At 56.1% G+C, this 20,148-nt stretch overlaps 1 protein-coding gene across 1 annotated transcript in view; it reads left to right on the forward strand.

Moving 5' to 3' along the window:
* The first annotated feature begins 14,411 nt into the window (after window positions 1-14,411).
* The window catches only part of KCNJ12 (potassium inwardly rectifying channel subfamily J member 12), a 43,919-nt gene continuing 38,182 nt past the window's right edge, over window positions 14,412-20,148 (forward strand). Inside the window, exon 1 of the mRNA XM_041771594.1 lies at window positions 14,412-14,679. The gene's annotated coding sequence lies outside the window, so the exon portion shown is untranslated. The remainder of the gene's footprint in view (window positions 14,680-20,148) is intronic.

Below are 20,148 nucleotides of genomic sequence, written 5' to 3' on the forward strand. Positions count from 1 at the left end.
TGTGCACGAGACCTCATGTTAAGTGGTAGGGATGACCGGACAGACACAGGCTTTGTCCTTAGGCCCCTTCAGTCAGGTCAGGGAGGCAAACACTGTCCAGGACTTTTTTTTTTTATGATAGTCACACACACACACACACACACACAGAGAGAGAGAGAGAGAGAGAGAGAGAGAGAGAGAGGCAGAGACACAGGCAGAGGGAGAAGCAGGCTCCATGCACCGGGAGCCCAACGTGGGACTCGATCCTGGGTCTCCAGGATCGCGCCCTGGGCCAAAGGCAGGCTCCAAACCGCTGCGCCACCCAGGATTAATCCCTCAGGATTAATCCACAATTACAACCACCAGCCACCCCACGGTCTTGGGGGAGGAGCAAAAGGAGCTTGCTGGTCAGGCTCACTTATTTGCTCCAGAAGCCTCTCCTGCTTCCCTTTTGAAACCTAAGTCAGCTCAGGTCACCGCACCCCCTGCTCAAAACCTTCCCATGGCTCTCCCTATCTAGAAACAAAGGCAAAGTCTTCCAAAGACCTCAAGGCTCACCATGACCCCCTGACACGAGCCTCCTCGTGTCTTGCCTTTGCTTTCTCTGCTCAACTACATGGGCTTCTCCTGGAACTCACTAGATAAGTCCTACTACCTCAGGGCTTTTGCACATGCTATTGTCACTGCCTAGACCACACTTTCTCCAAATAGCCTCATGGCTCCTTCTTCACCTCCCTCAGGTGTTTTCTCAGTGAAACTTTCGTGGTCCAACCAAAAATGGCACTCCTGTACCCCATCCCTTCGCCCTGGTTTATTTTTCTCCATAACACCCAATATTCTAATTCCTCACTTAGCTTGTTTATTCAATCTTCTGCATTAGGGCCCCAGCTGCAAAAGGGCAAGGATTCTGTTTTTTTTTTTTTTTTTTTTAAGACTTTATTTATTCATGAGAGACACACAAAGAGAGGCAGAGACCTAGCAGAGGGAGAAGCAGGCTCCACGCAGGGAACCCGATGTGGAACTCGATCCCGGGACTCCAGGATCATGCCCTAGGCCAAAGATAGGCGCTCAACCACTGAGCCACCCAGGGATCCCAAGGATTCTGTTTTGTTGACTGCTCTGTCTCCACAGCTGATGCAGTAATTGGCACTCAACGGGTGCCCAACACGTATTTCCTGAATGAATGAATGAATGAATGAATGAATGCATTATCAGTTGCCTGCAGGGCACCCTGCTCCAATGTTGCCAGTCTAGGCTTGGCTGGAGAGGAGTGGGAAGGGGTGAGAGTGGGCAGCTGCCCTCCTCTTCCAGCACACAAGCCCCAATGACTCTGCTGGGTCCAATGTAGAGGGTGAAGACCCAGCTAAGTTTGAAGTTTGGGTCTGACTCTGTTTGTGGTGGGAGGTGGAGAGAGAGTTTGTACTGGGCAGGTTGGGATTAGATGCTAGAAAAATCTCTGGAGGTGAGAGAAGAGGGAGAATGTTGATTCTATAAATAGTGAAGAAAGGAAACAGTTGGGTAGGAGGATGAATGAGGAGCAGATGGATGGAAGGATGATGGATGAGCGGGTGGATAAATGGACAGATGGATGGGTAGATGGGCAAATGAATTGGTGCATGAATGGACGTATGGGCAAACGAATCGATGGATGGATCAGCCAGTGGTGGGTGGATGGCTAGCACGATGGAGTTGCTGCTACTGATGATAAACCACCATTATTTACTGAGTGCTTCTGGCATGCTCTACCTACACATCCGTAGCCAATCTCATTTCATTCCTATTACCACCTTATGAGAGGAGCATTTGTGTCTCCATTTTACAGATGGGAATTGAGTTTCAGGGACTTGAAATGACTTATTAAGTCCTCACAGCTGAGGAGGGGTTGAAGCCAGATTTGTACCCAGGTCAGCTTAGCCTTCAGGGCACCCTTGTCATGCCCACCATATGTGTAGGCACCCTCTGGGCACCCTCTGGGGGCAGGCAACCCATCTGGGCATTTCTGATGATCCCACCAGCTCACCTCTGGAGAAGGAGGTATCCATGAAGCTCTGTTAGGTCCAACCTGATGTTTATAGATACATTTGGCCCCAGAGAAGTGAGGACCAGAGCAGCTCAGCCACAGTCCTCCACATGCCACTGGCACCCGGCAGCCCCGCTATGGGGCAGGGGGTATGGGTGGGATGTGGGTTGGCATGACTCATTTCACACAAAGAGCGCCCAATCCAGCCAGCACCATGAACCCCAGGCCTATGCCCCAGCCTGCCCTGAAGACCCAGGCCTTGTTGCTTAGAGCCTTGGTGTCTAATAGGGGAAACCGGTGTCCTCATCCCGAGTGGGATGATGAATGCAAAGTGCTTGGCACATGGCAGGGTAGGTAGCTTCTACTGATGAGGATTCCAATCAGCTCTGGCACGTCCTTACAGGGGATCCTAGGCAGGTCACTGCTCTGAGCCTCGGTTCTCTTCTCTTTAAGTAGGCTCTACTCCCAGCCTGGAGCCCAACCCGGGGCCCAAATTCACAACCCCAAGATCAAGACCTGAGCTGAGATGGAGAGCTGGAGGCCTAACCAACTGAGCCACCCAGGCACCCCAGTTCCCTTCTCTTTGAAATGGCAAAGCAGATGTCTACCTTGCAGCTTTGCTAAGAAGATTCTATTCTTTAAACAAAGATTTATTTCCATGGGCACCATTCTATATGATAGGGAGACAGCAGTGGGTGAAACAGACAAACAGTCCTGTCTTCTGGGAGGGACAATTAACATAACAAATACGTAAATTACAGACCCTATCAAGTGAGGATAACCGTAGAGAGAAAAGTAAATCTGGGAAAAGGACGATGCATGAGAGAAGGGCACAATTTAAAATAAGCTATCCAGAAAAGGATATTTCTGAGAAGAGATCTTTGAACAAAGACCCAAGTTAGAGCCTTGCAGAGATCTAGAGGAAGAGCATTCTGGTGAAGGGAGAGGCAAGTGCAGGCACCCAGGGTGGGCAGGACCTGGTGTGTTTGAGGCACAGCAAGGAGGCTGAGGAGGATAGGAGATAAGGTGAAGGGCAAGGGGGAGCCTTGAAGCTGTGGCTCAGCCGGGGGGCTTGGGAAGGTTTGAGGGGCTCCCCAAACTGTGCTGTGTTAAGGAAGGGGCACATTTGGTTTCATCCCCAGAGCAGAGCCTCTCCCGGGCCCTTTAGTGGCTGAGCCCTAGCCCCCCAGAGCCCCGCTCCATCCTGCCGCCTGGTTGCCCCTGTGGAGACTGCAGGGAGCTGGTGACTTCCTTCTCGTGGGATCTGGGCAGGAACTGGCATTAGAACCCCAAGAGCACGTGGGGCTCAAGCAGGTAGACAGCTCCCTCACTGACACCCAGCTTGGGACCTGAGATCCCAAACCTAGGTTCCCAGTTCCAAAAGCAAGAGGGCTACTGAATGTGGGTACCAAGGCATGTGCCAGAAAGCGGCTCCACTGAACTCAGCACCACGCCCACAGCACTGCCCACATCACTTTTAGAAGCTTGATCTTTTCCAATTGGAGGCAGGTTGTGGTCCACATGTTCCCCAAGGCAGGAGCCCCTAAGGATGTGCACAGCATACCCTGGCATACACTGAAATTGTTGCAAAAGCAAAATGATAAAAATCCTTCCTCAATCTCCCCCTGTGTTCCCCAAATAATGCTGGGGATGGCAGTGCATCTAACCTTCAGAGTCCCTGAGACTGGAGAGGCTGAAAGGGGCCCCACCCAGGGACAGGGGGTAGGAGGGGCAGCGCCTGCCTCTCCCAGCATGAGCTATGTGCTGACACAAAGCCCCGAATTCCCCATCTTGCTTCCCTCACTGCACCCATTTTGTGCCTAAGCCCTGGCTAGGCCGAAGGCCCGGGAGGGATCCGGGGACAATGGTGGCCCAGCTCTGGGCACTGACCTCAGGGCCAATGGCTGGACGGGCCTGATCTCTGGCAGCCCCCCCACCCCCAACCTCACACACAGGACAAGCTGACCAGAGCCCCTGCCCAGACATCCCAGGCCTGCTACCGGGGGACAGAAGCATTCTGGTACTTGGACACCTCTTGTGATGCGGTGCTCCCTACCTCCCAGGGCAGCTGGGTTTGGCTTTGAGCTGCTGGGATGGTAGGAAAAGTTATTTTTTTCTTCTGCGTCAGTGCAGAGAGAGGCTGAGCTTTGGCCTCCAAGGAACCTGGGTTGCCCTGGCCACACGCAGCCCTGGGTCCGACCACCAGCGCTTTGTCCTCCCTGCTCCCTGCTTACTGTAATGCTGGACCCTCGGGCAGCAAAGGTGAAGGGAGCACAGTGCCGCAGTTATGAGCATATACTCCAGGGTCAGCCACTCCATGGCTAAGTGACCTCAGACTAAAGTGTTCTGTGACTCTGTTCCTTCATCTGTAAAATGGCAAAAATGCTCTAATGGGCATGGAGGTGTGGACAGAAAAGCGGCCTGGAGCCTGCAGTTCATTGGTCCCTGAGGTTGTTGATCCACACTGAGGAGCTGGGGGTTCCTGCCACCAAGTTCAGCAAAGCTCCCAGCTTTGGGGATGCGAGGAATGGCTGCTTTCTCCTGCGACCTACTTCCCCATGTGAGAGCCCCTTGTTGCGGATGACCCCTCGCTGCCCCACCTTGCCTTTCCAGCCTCCTGGTTGGGAGGGTGCTGACCCCAGCCAGTTCTTCTTGTCACCTCCTCCCCATCTTCTGAGGGCCATTTTCAGAGGTCAGAGACTGCAGAAGACCCAGCCTGGGTTCTAGGGAGGGGTTGAGGCCTGCAGATGGCAGTGGCTGGGCTCTCTAGGCAGATTTGCGAATCAAGCCTCCGGCTGTGAACATATGAGGCCTCTCAGGGCACACAGGAGTGGAGGCACCCCCAGCTACAACACCCTTTTTCAGATCCCTGGCCCAGAGCTCAGATATCCCCTTCTTGGTCTGATCCCCCTAAGGGGTTGTAAGACACCAGAGTTTGTGCAGATGGACGTGCACGACCCAGAATGAAGAAGAGCTGGTGTGGGGACCCACGGCATGTGCTGATAGGTCCAGGTGGGGGTCATAGGGTCTTGCCGGAGGGGGCCACAGGTCGCTGGGTCTACCACCACCATGGTGTCATTCCCCTGGGGCCTCTGGCCCTTTTCTGTGCCTGGGCCCTCCCTCAGAATTCTGGTCTTCTGTGCATCAAGGGCCCCTGGGGGCTTGGTTGGTGAAGCGTGTAACTTTGGCTCAGGTTGTAATCCTGGGGTCCTGGGGTTGAGTCCCGCAGTGGGCTCCTCACAGGGAGCCTGCTTCTCCCTCTGCCTCTTTCTGTGTGTCATAAATAAATAAATAAATAAATAAATAAATATTAAAAGCAGTTTTGTGGGATGGTAAATGCATGCTTCTTCTTTTTTTAAATAATAAATTTATTTTTTATTGGTGTTCAATTTGCCAACATACAGAATAACACCCAGTGCTCATCCCCTCAAGTGCCCACCTCGGTGCCTGCCACCCAGTCACCCCCACCCCCCGCCCTCCTCCCCTTCCACCACCCCTAGTTCGTTTCCCAGAGTTAGGAGTCTTCCATGTTCTGTCTCCCTTTCTGATATTTCCCACTGATTTTTTCTCCTTTCCCCTTATTCCCTTTCACTATTATTTATATTCCCCAAATGAATGAGACCATATAATGTTTGTCCTCTCCGATTGACTTATTTCACTCAGTATTGCATGCTTCCTTATGAATGCATGGATGATAAAGTTGAATGACCCGTTAAATCCCAATCATACTTTCAGGCCAGAAATGAGCATACATGATATTTGGAAAGGTCTGCAAGACTGAGAGAGGGATTTGGAAACATCTGAGACTTTCCCTGAGGACAAAAATCCCAGGCCCTGCTGGTGATACCAGGGTTTGCTGGCTCGATGTATAGTTAAAGGACACACTAAATTTCAGCTGGACGTTCTTGAAAATAGTGATACTTTCCCCCAATTCCAATGCCTGGATGGGGTGACCCCCTCATCTCACCTGTTCCTGCATTCCACCAGGAAAGATGACAGCAGCAACGCCCATAAAGCTTCGGTCCACGAATAGCGGTGACAAAGGGCGACGAGTGCTCTTCGGGGAGGCCTTGCTCTGTGCTACACACTGGGTGAAGACCTTCCGCATGTCTGATCCTTATCACCAGCAAGGCAGGTACCAGCAAGTCCCCAGTGTGCAGGGAATACAGTGACACACAGAGAAGCTAAGGGGTTTGCTCAGAGTCACACAGCTCGTGAGTGCTGGTGTCAGGATTTGAACCCCAGTCTGTCTCCCCCTCCAGGCTGTCCACCCCGCCAGCCAGAAGAATGCCTGGCAAACACTTGGGGGTTAACAAATGTTTGGCTCATTGGAAGGGTGGTTGCTGAATCCTCTGTGATCAGGAGGGTTGCTCCCTGGGGCTAGGCTGGGCTCCCTGGACTTCCAGTTGGTTCTATATTTATCATCCCTATCCCTAGGCAGGTTAATGGATTTTAAATGGAGTCGATACTAATTGCCCCCGTGCTGTGGATGGGCCTGCCTGGGGGGAGGGTTCCGTCCAGCTCTAGGACCACATTCTTTAACATCAAACAGCACCAAACCTGGGGTGAGGATTGAAATAGGCCACCATGGAAGCAGGGAGGGCAATCCGGGCCGAAGAAACAGTGTGGGTTGGTGGCAGGACCCTACGCACCTCTGGGGGGGTTCCAGGCAAACGTCGCATCCCCGCAAGTCCTCCGGGCCCACGGGCACAAGGCAAGGCTGTCCCCGAGGAGCTTCTGTGAGATTCAGGTCATCAGGGAGTGTTTATTAATCACCGCAGACAGGATGGGGTCGGGCAGCTCCATGGGGAGTCCGGAGCCGGAAGGAGCTCGTCATCATAGAAAAATGGAAGGGAGTTGTTGTTCAGGACAGCCTTCTGGACCAGCCTCCCAGAGCAATGGGGAGTCCCAGAAGGGGGAAGTGTCCCTTTCCCCTCAGCTTTGGGCTATTTTAAAAATTCATTACTCTGGGGAGGCACATAAAATGCTTGAACATGATACAGCAGACTTGAACAGAACTGTTCACCTCCTTCCTGCCCCCTCACCAGCCCCTAGTTCTCCCAATCACCAGTTTCTGGTATCTCTTTCCAGAACATTCTACCAAACACCTGTGTGTGTGTGTGTGTGTGTGTGTGTGTGTATGTGTGTATATTTCTACTTATAAAAATAAAATTCCCAGCGATGTCATCCATCCTCTCTCTTCTATATCATGCTTTCCACTCTGTTTTAAAGACCTTTTCCCATTAGATCCATTGGGCAAATATTTCTTGAGCTAAGTGCTCTTGTGTGTCCTCGTGGGGCTGGGGCCTGGCTTTCCCGTAGTTGTGTACTGCTCTGCCACACTGCCATGCCATGTTGTGTTTTCCCTCCGTGAGGATGTCATGCAGCCTGTCACTGTCACCCGGTGAGGAACCGTGGAAATACATCTTGATACCCCAGTGCAAGCATATCAGTGGGGATAAATTTTTAGACATGGAATTCCTGGGATAAAGGGATGGATCTTCTTAACTTGGCCAGATATCACCAGGTGGTGGTTGAAATCTCAGGGTTTAGGGATGTGGTGCTGATGCTGATAGAGAGACTTGGGGGCCAGAGGTGGGATGTGCCTGGGGAAGGAGAGGAGAGAAGCCCCTTCTGTCTTCAAGAAGTCCCCTGTTGGAGGGAGAAGCAGGCCTGGTGGGGCCTACGGGTGCAGGAGAGCTGTGACAGGGAAGCCTGGGAGGCTGTGGGTGCCTAGAGTTGGCATGGGGCCTGGCCTCACAGGCTGGGACATGGGGGAGGAGGTCTTTTCGCTGAGCACCTGCTGCATGTCTGTTGCAGTGCTGGGCCCTTCTAGGAAGTTATCCTCTTGGAGATGTACATCACTTATCCAATGAATAACCAGGGTACCTCCTAGGTGCTGGGCACAGTACAGGGGAACATCCTACCCATTCTACAGATGAGGAAATTGCGGCTCGGGGGGAGGAGGCAGGAACTGAGGCTCCAGGAATCCAGTCTCACTTCCCGCCCCGTCCCTGAGAATGGCTCAGGTTGTGGATGCTCTTTAAATCGGAGCATCTGGCCCAGCTGATTCCCGGGAATGGACCTCAGGACACCAGGAAGGTTGTCCTCCCTGTTGCTGAGTAGTCAGGCTTTATTACACTGACAGATAATTTAACTTAAAAAAAAAAAAAAGGTTCAAGTAATCAGTGTTTTCTGTACAAAATTTGAACCAAATAGACCTGATGTACAATAGCCCACATGTCCCAGGCGTGCAAACTATTCTCATTCCTCAGAATGGAGGCTGAGCTCCTGCTGAGACAGGGATCCCGCCAGGTGGGCCTGAGTGCTTAGCCCTTAGGAAGGAGATACAGACATTTGCCTTCATATGACAGTGAATGAGGAACACAGCCCTCTCCTAGGAGAGCACCCTGCCAGCAGTTTTACCTCCAAGCTTCCAGATTGTTTGCTTTGCGAACGCAAAAATATCTGTAGGTTTTTTTTTTTTTTTTGACATAAATAGGATCATGTACTAGACCCTCTACTGCCTCTTGATTCCTTCCGTGATATGGTGGCGAGGGGAGACAGTATGTCGTGGCCAATAAGTTTTCCATTGTCGGCCCCTACAGATCTCTTTCATTTTCAGAGTCAGGCCCTACTCAGAGAATAGGAAACGGACTCCCAGGACTCAGGCCCTGCTCCCTTGCTGAGGGCAAGGAGGCTGGTCATGGGGGTGGGAAGTGATGGCCCCGTGGGGATGGTGATGGTTGGGGGGGCACATAGGGAAGAGGCAGGCTGAGCCCACCAGGGTGGAGGGGGCCAGTAATTGGCCGGATTATCCCAGCAGGGAGGCCTCCTTGGAGGAAGCTATTTTTAATTCTGAGAGGCTGAAGCGACTTCCCTCCCTCCCTTTATTGCCCTTTATTCTTGCCATACTGGGGCCTGCAGGCCTCGTCCGCCCTCCCATCCCTTTCAGGCAAGGGAGACAGTGAACAGGAAGGGAGGGAGAAAACACGCGGCCTGCACCTGCATGCCTAACCCCCACGTGCTTCTATCAGGTGGCTCTCAAGCACCCCACGCTAGAGATGAGGAAAGAGGGTTAGAAAGTTGGAGGACATTTAGGAGGCATTGCTGATCTTTCAACCCACCACCTCCACTAGCAGCCCCTTGAGGGCATGGAGAGGAGTATTAGAATCTACTTCAAAAATCTCCCTAATTAGAAAAAGGATTATTTCAAAAACAGTTCAGAACTCAGAAGTCCAGGGGTGGATCTAAGGGCCCCAAAGGGGCATGTCTGGAATCTTTTCCCTGTCAGTATCTCACCTCTGCTTTCCTCTGGGTGGGTCTCCTTTCAGGTGGCTCACCCACTTCGGGCAAAGTCATCCCAAGGAGCCCCTGGGAAGTAGAGCTCTTTCTCCAGCTTATCCTGCCAAAATCCTAGGGCCAGTTCTCATTGGTTGACTTCTATCACATGTCTGTCCTCAACCAATCATAGTAAAGCTCCCAGCCAGGGCCAGGTCCCTTGCTACCCTTGGGCCCTGGGGATGGTCCCAGCCTCCCAGAAGCACGGGGAAGAGAATATGGGGCATGGGTGGGTGGGTCCCCCAAGAGCAAGGTTCCCAGGAGAGGGGCCCAAATCATGGGTGGGTGTGGACCACGGTGTGGGCCACGGAGGCCTCTAAAGTCTCGTGGCCAGGACCCAAACAGCCTCATGCCCAGAAGATGCTGGGTGAGCAGGGCCAGAGTCACTGGCCCTATCTCCCTGGCCTTCATTAGTGCATCCTCCTGACAGCTGCAGCTCCATGGGAGGCGGAGGGGAGGGGCCGGCCGAGGTGGCCAGGGCGAGTATCAGAGCCTGTGCAGGAGGGGAATAAGTCAGCCAGGCTGAGTGGATCAATGCCTGCTTCCTGACGGGTGGGAGCTACTCAGTGTCCTGTTTCCAGGGCTGCCATCCGTTCCTGAAGTTCTGTTTTCCTCAAATCAATGCTGCAGGGTCAGCCCAGGGCCTGCAGGTGCCTGGGGACTGGGAGGACCGTGTGGCTGTGAGGGCATAGGGCAGTCACTTCTCGACCTCTCTGGCAGGCACCTTCACCCCTCCCCAGAACCCCTGACACCAGCATTGGCCTACACACCTCTAGCATGAGCAGCTCATGGCCACCCCAGGCAGTCCCTCCTTCTGACTTATCTGGGCATCATTTCTGCATCCACCGACTGGGGTGGCATCCATATGCCCCACAACTAGGGTTAAATGTCCATGCATATGGGCATTTAACCCAAAGCATGGCACATGCCAAGAGTATAATCAGTGGCAGCCATTGTCACCATCATTGTCATTAGTACAGTGATGTCGTAGGGAAACTGGCACTGAGGGAAGAGACTGAGCTGAAGGCAGGACTCCCAGGTCCTGGTCCTGCCCTGCTGCTCACTGCCTAGGTGGTCGGAGGCCTCTCCTTCTCTGTTGGCTCCATCAGAATGCAATCTTGTGGCTCTTGACCTCCAGCCAGGGCCTTATCTATCCCATAAGAAATGCAGATCCTAGACCTGCTGGGCCCGGGTCTCTCACCCTTCTCAGAGGTTGGAGTGAGAGGCAGGAGGAGCCCCGGACCCTGGCCACCTACCTGGAGGAGGAGGCAAGGCTTACTGCTGAAAGCCAGCCTGTGATCATCTGGGTCTCTCCATCCTTGTCCATTCATTCTCATTTTGCAGACATTTACTGCATACCCACTCTGTGCCAGGCCCTGGGCTATGAACATGCCAGGCAGACCTTGTCTGGAACAAGGAGGCTGAGGGGTGTGGGTGAGATGAAGGTGGCAGGTCCTGGGCCTCTGGGCCTCTGTCCTCACAGTTGCCCCGGAAAGGCTTAAACTGTGCATGCAGTATGTCCATTTCACGTTTCAAGGGTCCCTGGACTTGAGGGTTGGGGCAGGGCAGAGGTCTAGGTGTAATAGGAGAAAGCTGGGCAGGCTCCTGGGAGGAGGCAGCCCTCAAGAGGCAGAGATGCTCAGAGGATTCTGGGGAGCACTGGTGCAGCTGCACTGCTGAGGGACAGTCTGGTTTTCACATCTCAATCAATGATCAATTTATGCCTGACGCAAATGCATCAACGTTGTTATATTAAGACGTGAATATTACAAGAGCTGGCAGTTCTGAGCCTGCTGCCCACTCAGACCAGTAAAACCCAGCCAGTGGGGGGCCTCCTGCTGCCACCACCCCTCCCACAGCTCTATGGCCTCAGAATCAACCTCGCCTCTGTGCGCCTCACTTTCGTCAAATGAAGGAGTGATTCCAAATGGGCCAAGGGTCTCTTGGGCCTCCTGGCCTGTGGCTCCTCGGATGCCCAGATAAGCAAATATTTGTTGAGCAGTTACTATGTGGCACGCCCAGGGCTGGCAGGGGCTGCCCCACCCATTGGAAACACGGACCTTCAGAATAAGGCAAGCAGGGCACACGCACAGGGTGTTATGCACACTGCTAGAACTCCTACTGTGTGCGGGGCACCAGTCTCCATTCGTCTCATTGGCTTCTCTCATGGCCACTTGAAAGGGGGTGATTTGATAAAGACCTCAGCAAGGGAGGAGTCCAGAGTACCGCTCCGCAGCTCTGCCTGGCTCCCTTCAACACTAGAGGGAGGCATGGCATGATCCACACCCCCCCCCAATACCCACCCCCCCCTCAGCTACAGGGGGCGGTGCCTCCTAGGGCTAGGAGCCGCTCTGCTCATACAGAAGGAAGCTCTGGGGCAGGTGTGGGAGCTGGTTGGAGAGACACTCCCCCGCACCCCTGTTCCTCTGTGCCTCAGTCCCTGCACCTGGATCATGGTTGTATGTGCCCTAGGGAGGCTGCTGCCCCACATTGCCCAGCAAATGCCTGGGTGTCAGGTGCAGGACAGCTGCTTCTAGGATATGATTGAGAACTGAATTCCATTCCAGGAGGTTGGTGGGGAGGGTGCGATATAGACCCCAAAAGCAGTGGCCTGGGGGGTCAGGCTTTCGCCTTTGCTGGACATTCTTTCCTGGACGATCCTGGGCAAAAGACACTTGCTGTCTCTGTGAAATCGCTCCGATAGCGGCTCTTGGGAAAGCTTGAGGCCCAGGGACAAGACCCTGCTTGATGAACATCTAGGTGGGTAGGGAGCATTCTAGGATTGAGGATGCCCTGCTGGTAACCCTTGTCCCAGGAACTGTCAGAATCCTAGACACAGAGATGCCCCCAAGGTGTTCCGGTCCAGTCCCTCGCCAAGACCTTTTGCTGGGACTGTCTTCCAGTTGAGGGGCATCCTGGCTCCCTTAGTGACCCACGGAGGAGCCTCCTGGGAGGAGTGCCTTGGGGCCCATTCCTCCTGGGGTGGAACTGTGGCCTCTATCTTCGGTGAAACTGGGCAGGGGACAGTGGGAAGCTGGGTCACTTCCAGGGAGAAGGAGGAAGTTTCCTGAGAGTTTTTGGTCCTCTGGGAGACTGGTCTCTGAGGAGGAAACAGAAACCAGGACACTGTGTACGAGTCAGGGGCAGAGTGGGGTGTAGGGCTGGGATCTCCTGCGATGCCCCTTCTCTCCACTGCAGCCCTTAGCAGCTGTCTAGGAGAGGGGACAAGGGCTCTTGTTCTGGGGACAGGCCTGGCTCTGAGTCCTGGCTCTACCTTCAACAGCTCTGTGTCTCAGCTTCTTTACCTGTAAATTGGGGCCAGTGAGCGGATGTAGCCCGCTCATTGTAGTGATGCAGAAATAATCCCAGCGGGGTCCTCAGCAAAGAGAGCCTCAGGCATCTCGAGTGTGCAACCAGTGTAGCTGTTCCCCAGCCAGAAGCTGTACTAAGTGCCTTAGGTATGCTTCCTATCCATTTAATCCTCACTGCAGCTCCAAGAGGTAGGAATTGTTACTCTTCGCATTTGACGATGTGAGGATAGGGAGGCCCAGAGAAGTGAAATGACCGGCCTCCACAGCTGGTCAATGGGATTGGTGGAATTCAAACCCTGGACGGCCTGAGGTGAGTGAGTTCTCTGGGTGGCTTGGGCCAGGTGGTACCTACCAGCTGCCAGGGGCCCGGAGCCTGGGGCTGGGAGCCTAGGGCTGGTGGGGCCTGCAGACCTCTCTGTCTGAGCCGCCAGCAATCTGGGCGGTGGCCAGAGAGCCATCCTCCTTGGTTAGAATCCTGCAGCCAGTCGCCCTGCTGTGCAGACACATAATTATATTTCACATTAAAGGGGAAGCTGGAAGCCAAAGGGGCCAGGGAGCCCTTTGAGGCTTGTGCTCTGGGCACAGACCTGCCTCCTTGGCCCAATTCTGTGGCCCCAAGGCTGAGCAAGGGGTCAGACTGGTGATAAAATGGGGTCTTCCTGGGCCAAGGCCCAGCTGGGCAGGTCTGTCTGCCAGGATGAAAGGCCTGGGCCTGGCGGGAGGCTGAGAGATCTGAAGCTCAGACAATAGGCCCCAGGAGGCTGGGAGGGTAGGGCGAGTGGGGACAGGCTAGGAAGAAAGCCTGAGCCTTGCAGGGGTGGCTAGAGAAGAGGGTCACATGGGGGTCAAGTCAGCAGAGAGAGAGAAAGAGAGAGAGAGAAAGAGAAAGAGAGAGAGAGAAAGAGAAAGAGAGTAGGGGGGAGGAGCACTGAGGAGAAAGCAGGAGATGAGAGAAGCCAAACACCACAAGATGGGGAGGAGAGATGCTATGACAGAGGGGGAAATGATGTATGTATACGAGTGTGCATGTCTGGGGTGCAAAGAGAAAGGATTCCATGGGAATGATGTACAAGCCCGGATCTGTGTGCACATATGCACACGTGCAGATACCACTCTGCACTCACACGTCTGAGTGTGGATGCACCTGTGCACCTGCACCATCATGCATGTCAGGGCGTGTGTTTTGCGTGCTTGCATGCCGACGCCTGAGCTGCTGTACCCGCCGTGTGCCCGCGTGTGTGCAAGATTTCCCTGCCTGTGTGTGCGCCGGCCATGCACCTGTGTGTGCGCGTGTCCCTGGAGGACATGCCTCTGTGTGTGTGTCTGTGTGTGCGCGCGCGCGCCCCGTTGCGCAAGTGGCTGGCGGTGTGTGTGTCGGGGGCCGCCCGGGGCTGGGGGCGCTCTGTGCCCGGCTAGGACCCGGGTGGGCGGGGGCAGCGGCGGTGCGACGCGGGGCGGGCGTGCTCTCGGCGGAGAGTTAGAGGAGTTGCCGAGCCGGGCTCGGGTGGCAGCGGGCGCGGAGCTGGGTGCGCGCCGAGCTTCTGCCTCCAGCCGCCTCCTCGCCCTCCATTCCTCTCTCCCCGCCTTCCCCGGGCCTTGCCGCTGCCACCGCCTCCCTGGGAACGGTAGCCGGGGGCGAGGGGCTGGCGCGGCCGGAGGGGCGGGGAGGCGCGGGGCGCCGGGGCGTAGAGGGGAGCGCGCCCGGCCCTGCCCGGGATCAGGTAACAGCCGGCGGGGGAGGGGGTGGGCCGGCCGCGCTCCCAGCCGGACCGGGGGACGGCCGCCCGCCGCGCCGCCCAGAGCGAGCGCCCCGCGGCCGGGGGCGCCGTCCAGGCGCGCGCCCCCGACCCGCGGCTGACCTGGGGGGATCGGCGCCCCTGACCCACGCGCGCCTCGGCATGGAGCGCCCCCGGGGGCTGCCCTGAGGCAGCGGCCGCGATGCAGCCAGCGCGGCGGCTGCCAGGGCCAGGAACGGCCGCCCGGAGCTCGGAGGACGCGGAGCGCGCCGCGCCCGGGGCACTGACCCAGGTAAGTGCGCGGCCGCCGGGCGCCCGACCCCCGGGGCCCGACTCCAGCTCCCCGGAGGCCTCTCCCGGCCCGGAGCGAGCACGAGGTGGTGCTGCAACAGGGAAGGTGGGGCGCGAGGGTTTTTTTCTTCCTCCCTTTTTTTTTTTTTTTCCTCCCTTGGTGAGCCATCGGAGGAAATGCTGACTGCGAGCTTTTCTTCCCCTGCCATGTCTCCGGCTAATGCCACCAGGGAACTTTGTTCCTTGCTAACCTTCGTCCTGGGGGCGCTCCGGGAAACTTTGAGGCACCCTGGCCCCCCTCTGGCCGACTCGCACACGGGGGCTCGGGAGGGAGCGTGGGGAGGCACTTTCGCGTGCGGCATCAGTCCTAGGCGTGACCTTCCCGGAGACCCCGGGATGGGAGTGGGGGTGCAGAGGGGGACACAGTCTAGGAGCGGCCTGAAGATGCCCTCAGGCCCCAGACCTCGGGGTCCTTGGAGTCCTTTCTCTTTCCCACCTCCTGCGCTTTAATGGAGTAAAAAACATTCTGGAAATGGTGTTTTCTGCTAGCCAGCGAGTGGGCAACTCCAGCCGCACCTTTTTGGTTTTAGAAGTCAGTCTTGACCCGGAAAGGATGACCCCTCAGCTGAGAAGCCCCCCGGGGTTTCAGGATAGGAATCCTCCCTATGTGCTCAGCTCTGCTCTGGGTGCCCTATGAGGAACCTGGGTAGGAACCAGGGGGCTCTGTGGAGTGACACCTGGGGTGGGGAGCTGCCGGGGGCGGTGGGGGCGCTTCGGATGTGAGTTGAGGCCGGAGCGCATGTCTGTGCTGCCTGTTCTGTTTGAGTGTGCACCAGTCATGTGAATATTTTAAAACCTGTGTTTGGCATGGGAGGTCACAGGAAAGTGTTTCTTTGGATGTGGTCTTCTGTTCTGGGAGGTTCTCCTCCCTCCTCAGAGCTTGGACTGGCTGGGAGTTGGAGCCATCCTGTTTCCCATTTCCTAGGGGGTGTACCCATCTAGGAGCACAGTGCGGCCCATGACGGTTTCTACTTTATCCTGTGCTCCCTGTGCCCAGATGGGAGCCCTGGGACAAAGTGCTGGGCACCTCCTGTCCCCCATACCTATCACCCGGAACCCAGGTTCACAGGCTCTGTCTCCCAGGAGCGTGGAGGCGCCCACTCACCGCTGAAAGCAGCAGCCGCCTCCTCGAAGGTAGAACCCAGAAGGCGTTAGCCTCCGGCCTACCCCTCACTCCTCCCTTAGGTTCCGAAGGACGGCCATTCCCGCTACCTTGCCTCAGACTCCAAGCTCACTTTGTGCTAGGTTGCTCCTTTGTGACCCCAGGATGTGGCCTCCTCCCTGGGCCGCTGCCAGGTAGCCAGAGAGGGTCAGAGAGGGTCAGGGAGGAATTCCCTGCCCTGGGGCCACTGGAGGCCTATGGTCTTTTTTTGTAGAATGCACTCTCCTCTGTTCTGAGAAGATCACCCCCCTCCTCCCGCTGGGACCCCAAAGAGAATCCTCGGCAGTCTGCCCTCAGCTTTCTGGTGGCCCTTCCCTACAGCCAGGGGACCAGAGGTTGGCATCTCCAAGAAGGGGACCTTGGAAGGGCTCCCTTCAGGTGGGGCCAAGACTCCTTCGGGAGGAGAGAGCTGCTTGCGCATTCCTGGGGATGGCATCGGGTGCACTGGTGTGCCAGACAACAGGAAGGACCCCCCTTCTCCCCTGGTGCACCACTGAATGCATATAGAGGGTACTGTGTAAAGGCTAGGGGTTGGCACAGCTCTGACTTTATTGGCCTTTCCCTGGAGCCTCCTCCCCACCATGCCCACATGCCACACCAGACTGCCATACGGCTTCCAGTTGCTCAGGAAGGTGCAGGTCGGTGCCTGGTGGAGGAGGGATGTTCAGTGAGCTGTGCTGTGCTGGGAGAAGGATATGCCCAGAGAGGGGCAAGATCTTGCCCAAAGCCAGACAGCGAGTCAGGGATTTGAGCAGACTCCTCCACCTTGGTCTTCCCGAGCCAGGGAGGCTGCCCCTGTCAGGCTTCTTGTCCTGGGGCCACAGCTTTCCTGAAGCAAACCAAGGTGGTAGTGGTGGCCCTGAAGCAGGGGACTGGTACTGACAGCAGCGATGAGAGGAGTAATAGTAATAACATCAGCATCGCCCTGCGGTTATGCGGTGCTGGGGCGGACTCTGATTGCGGGCACTTTCCTCTGGGCCAGCCAGCCCTCCAGTGCCCCGGGCCACAGTCGGTGGCACCGGGCATGGCACCTGGATGCCTTGGCACACGCCTGGGGCAGAAGCAAGTGTGTCGTCACTCCCGGCAACCTCTGTGGCCCTTGCCGAGCCCCAGGGCTGCGGGCTGCTGGTGCCCCCCAGAGCCCACCTGATGTCCACCCTTCTCTCGCTGCTCCCAGGCCTGGCTCTGGGCCGGGCCTGCCTTCTGACAGGTGCACCTGGTATGTGCTGCTGGGCCCCCCTCCAGGGCTTTGCTGTGAGTGACACATGGGCACACCTGCCCCTCCCCTGGGGCCTGCAGCTGGAGCCCTGCCACCGGCTGGCAGGGAAAAGAGGCCGAGAGGGAGGCAGCGCAGGGGCAGCAGGAGGGGTGGAGGCTGGGCCGGCCACTCGAAGGTGTGGTGGGCGTGGGCTCCTTCTCACGAGCTGGCTGCACCAGGGGAATTGGCTGCGTGATAGGAAGACAGCCAAGGCCGAAGATGAAAGAAAGACAGCCGGCTGGAAACTGGGCCGCGGGCAGGGCAGGGAGGTTGGAGGCTTCAGAGGAGCCGTGGGGGTGGGGGTGGCATGGTGGGGTGCCAGGCTGAGGCAGGCGGATTTTCCAGAGGAGCTGGGGCCGCAGGCAGGGCTGGAGCCCTCACTGGGCACTGGCTGAGGGCCCAGCACTCCGCCACCTGATTTAATTTCCTAATGGTCTGCCAGTACGGAGGGTGGCACTAGCTCCATTGTACAGACAGGAGATCTGAGGCACAGGGAGGCCCTGGGAGGACTGGAACCTGTGTCCCTCCGATGCCAAGCCCTGGGTGCCATCCCAGGGCCAGAGCCGCACCTTCCTTCATGCCGCAGACACTCGGCCCGGCTGCCTTTGTGTGCCAGGCCGGCCGTGCTGTGCCTGAGTGCCCTCCGAGTGCCCTGCCATGTGCCCCTCGCGAAGGCCTGGGCCTGCCGTCAGTGCTCAGGAGATGTTTGGTGGGCCTGTGTCTGGGCCGCTCTGTGTGGCCGTGGAAGCGTCGATGGGGGCTCCTTCCTCTGTGGGGTGCTGTGATCTATGGCAGGCTGCCAGCTCTGGGGGCAGAGACCCTGGCACCATGTGCTGTGTCTGGCATACAGAAGGTGCTTAATAAACTGCGGTGGAATAGGTGGAGACCCAGCCCCTTCCCTGGAGCATCTCACTGTTTGGGAGGAGGCTCTGGGGCAGATGGCCAAGGCGAGTGAGGCCTGTGGTGTGACTGTGGCTGAGTCACTTCTCTTACTATTTAGCCTGTCATCTGTGAAGTGGGATCAAAGCCTCTGCTGGGGAGGCCCCTGAGAACACCTGTGAGGGGAGAGTAGAAGAGGGAGCTTCTGGATGGAGGGGGATCTGTATAGAAATGGCGGCTTGGAAAGGGAACCCATGAAGGAGGGGAATGTGAGCATTTGTGGTGCTAGAGCCTTGAAATCTGTCATTCCAGGGCAGCTTTCCCTGGGACACGTGGGGAAACTGAGGCCCATGGAAGGCCGCAGAAGGAGACGGCCTCAGATGCAGGCCTCCTGTTCCCACTGTGTTCTCTGTACCCCTCCTCCCTTCTCTCCATCCACCCCCACTGATGTGCCACAACTCAGGTCTTCCTGCGCAGGTGCTTGAGTGGCACCTGCAGAGGCAGCATGAAGCTGAGGACACCTTGGGGACCCCTGGGCCAGCCCCCTAATGGCTTTCAGTCCTCCACACCAGATGGAGTACTGTCTGCATGGCCAGATAGGAACAGGAGCCCCTCTCTCATCGCTCCCAGGGAGCAGGTCTGCCCTGGCTGTGCCTTAATGCTGTCCTAGGATCAGTGGGCCCAGCCTCTTGGCTCCTGCTGGGGACCTGTCCCTCTCAATCATCTTGGACTGAGGTCTGGATCTCTCTGGAGGACTCAGGCTTGGAGAGGGCCCAGGGAGCACAAAATAAAGCCTTCAGAGTGGCATGGCTGCTTAAACACCTACTGTGTACCTGACATAGTCTGTGTCCTTTCATCTCAGCCTTGGGCTCAGGATCTTCCTGGGGTCCTTTTCTTTCCTGCCCCAACTCAGAGTAAAAGCCACAGTCCTCACTGTGGTCCACAGGGCCCCACACAATCTGGTCTCCACGACTGCCCTCTCTTTCTACTGCTGCCTTCCTGCCTCTGTCCTTGCTGTGTCTCCAACATAGGTGGCCTCCTCCTGCCCCCCGGGCCTTTGCACTTGCTGCTCCCTCTGCTCAAAACACTCCTCCCCCGATGTCCACACAGCTTCCTCCCTCACCACCTTCAAGTCTTGTCCAAATGCCACTTCCTCTGTGAGGCCGCTCCTGGATCATACCATGGCCATACCTTTCCCCAGGGTCCCTCTCCTGCTTTTTTTCCACTGTAGAATGTAAAGCCAGCTGCCTCATGATGTTTAATTTGCTTATCTTGTGTATTGCCTGTCTCCCCTGCTGGAATGGAAGCTCCTGAAGTGCAGAGGTTTTGGTCCAGTTTGTTCACAGCTGTGTCCTCAGTGCCTACAGCGGTGCTCAGCAAACACGTGGGGAATGGGTGGGTAGGGTCATCCATGCATGGTCCTTGATATCTGGTCAGGGCTTCATAGCAGCGGTAGCCAGAATTACTGTCCCATTCTGCAGATGAGAAAAACCAGGCCTCAGAGAGATGACATCACTATCCTGGAATTGTGGGGCTCATGGGGGGCAGAGCCAGCTTTTAGACCTTTCCTCTGAGCCCTTGGTCTGCCATCTGTCTATGTGAGAAGGAGGGAGTTGGCATTTATTTCAGGCCCCGACTCTGAGCTCTTTTTGCCTGACCTCACCTGCTTCGAGCTCTGAACCTTGCCACATCCCTGCCCCTTGGCCTGCTTCCAGCTTAGGATATCTCCCACCCCAACCCTGGGAGGGGGGCAGGAGCCATTCTCATTGTAGATATAAGCAAACTGAGGTGCAGAGAGTCAGGGCCCTTCAGTCCTCAGCGCTTCTCTTCTCGTTGGTAAATCTCTGCTTTCCTTCAATAAAATGTGGGGGTGCCGGGATACAGGGGTTCGGGTGGTGGAGGGAACAGTGTCTCCATTTCTTGCCCAGTTAAGCATTTTCACATGCCCATTGGCCATTCATGTTTTGTCAGTGTGTTTCACCTCCTTTGCCCAGTCTCTGTTCTTGAGTATAACACCCAGGTTTTAAAATTTTTTTGTTTCAAGATTTGCCATTATCAACTTTAGCAGCTTCCCAGTTGTAAAAAGAACCTACAAGCGTTCTACTTGGCAA

The sequence above is a fragment of the Vulpes lagopus genome, chromosome 10 (genome assembly GCF_018345385.1).
Source record: "Vulpes lagopus strain Blue_001 chromosome 10, ASM1834538v1, whole genome shotgun sequence".
NCBI lineage: Eukaryota > Metazoa > Chordata > Mammalia > Carnivora > Canidae > Vulpes > Vulpes lagopus.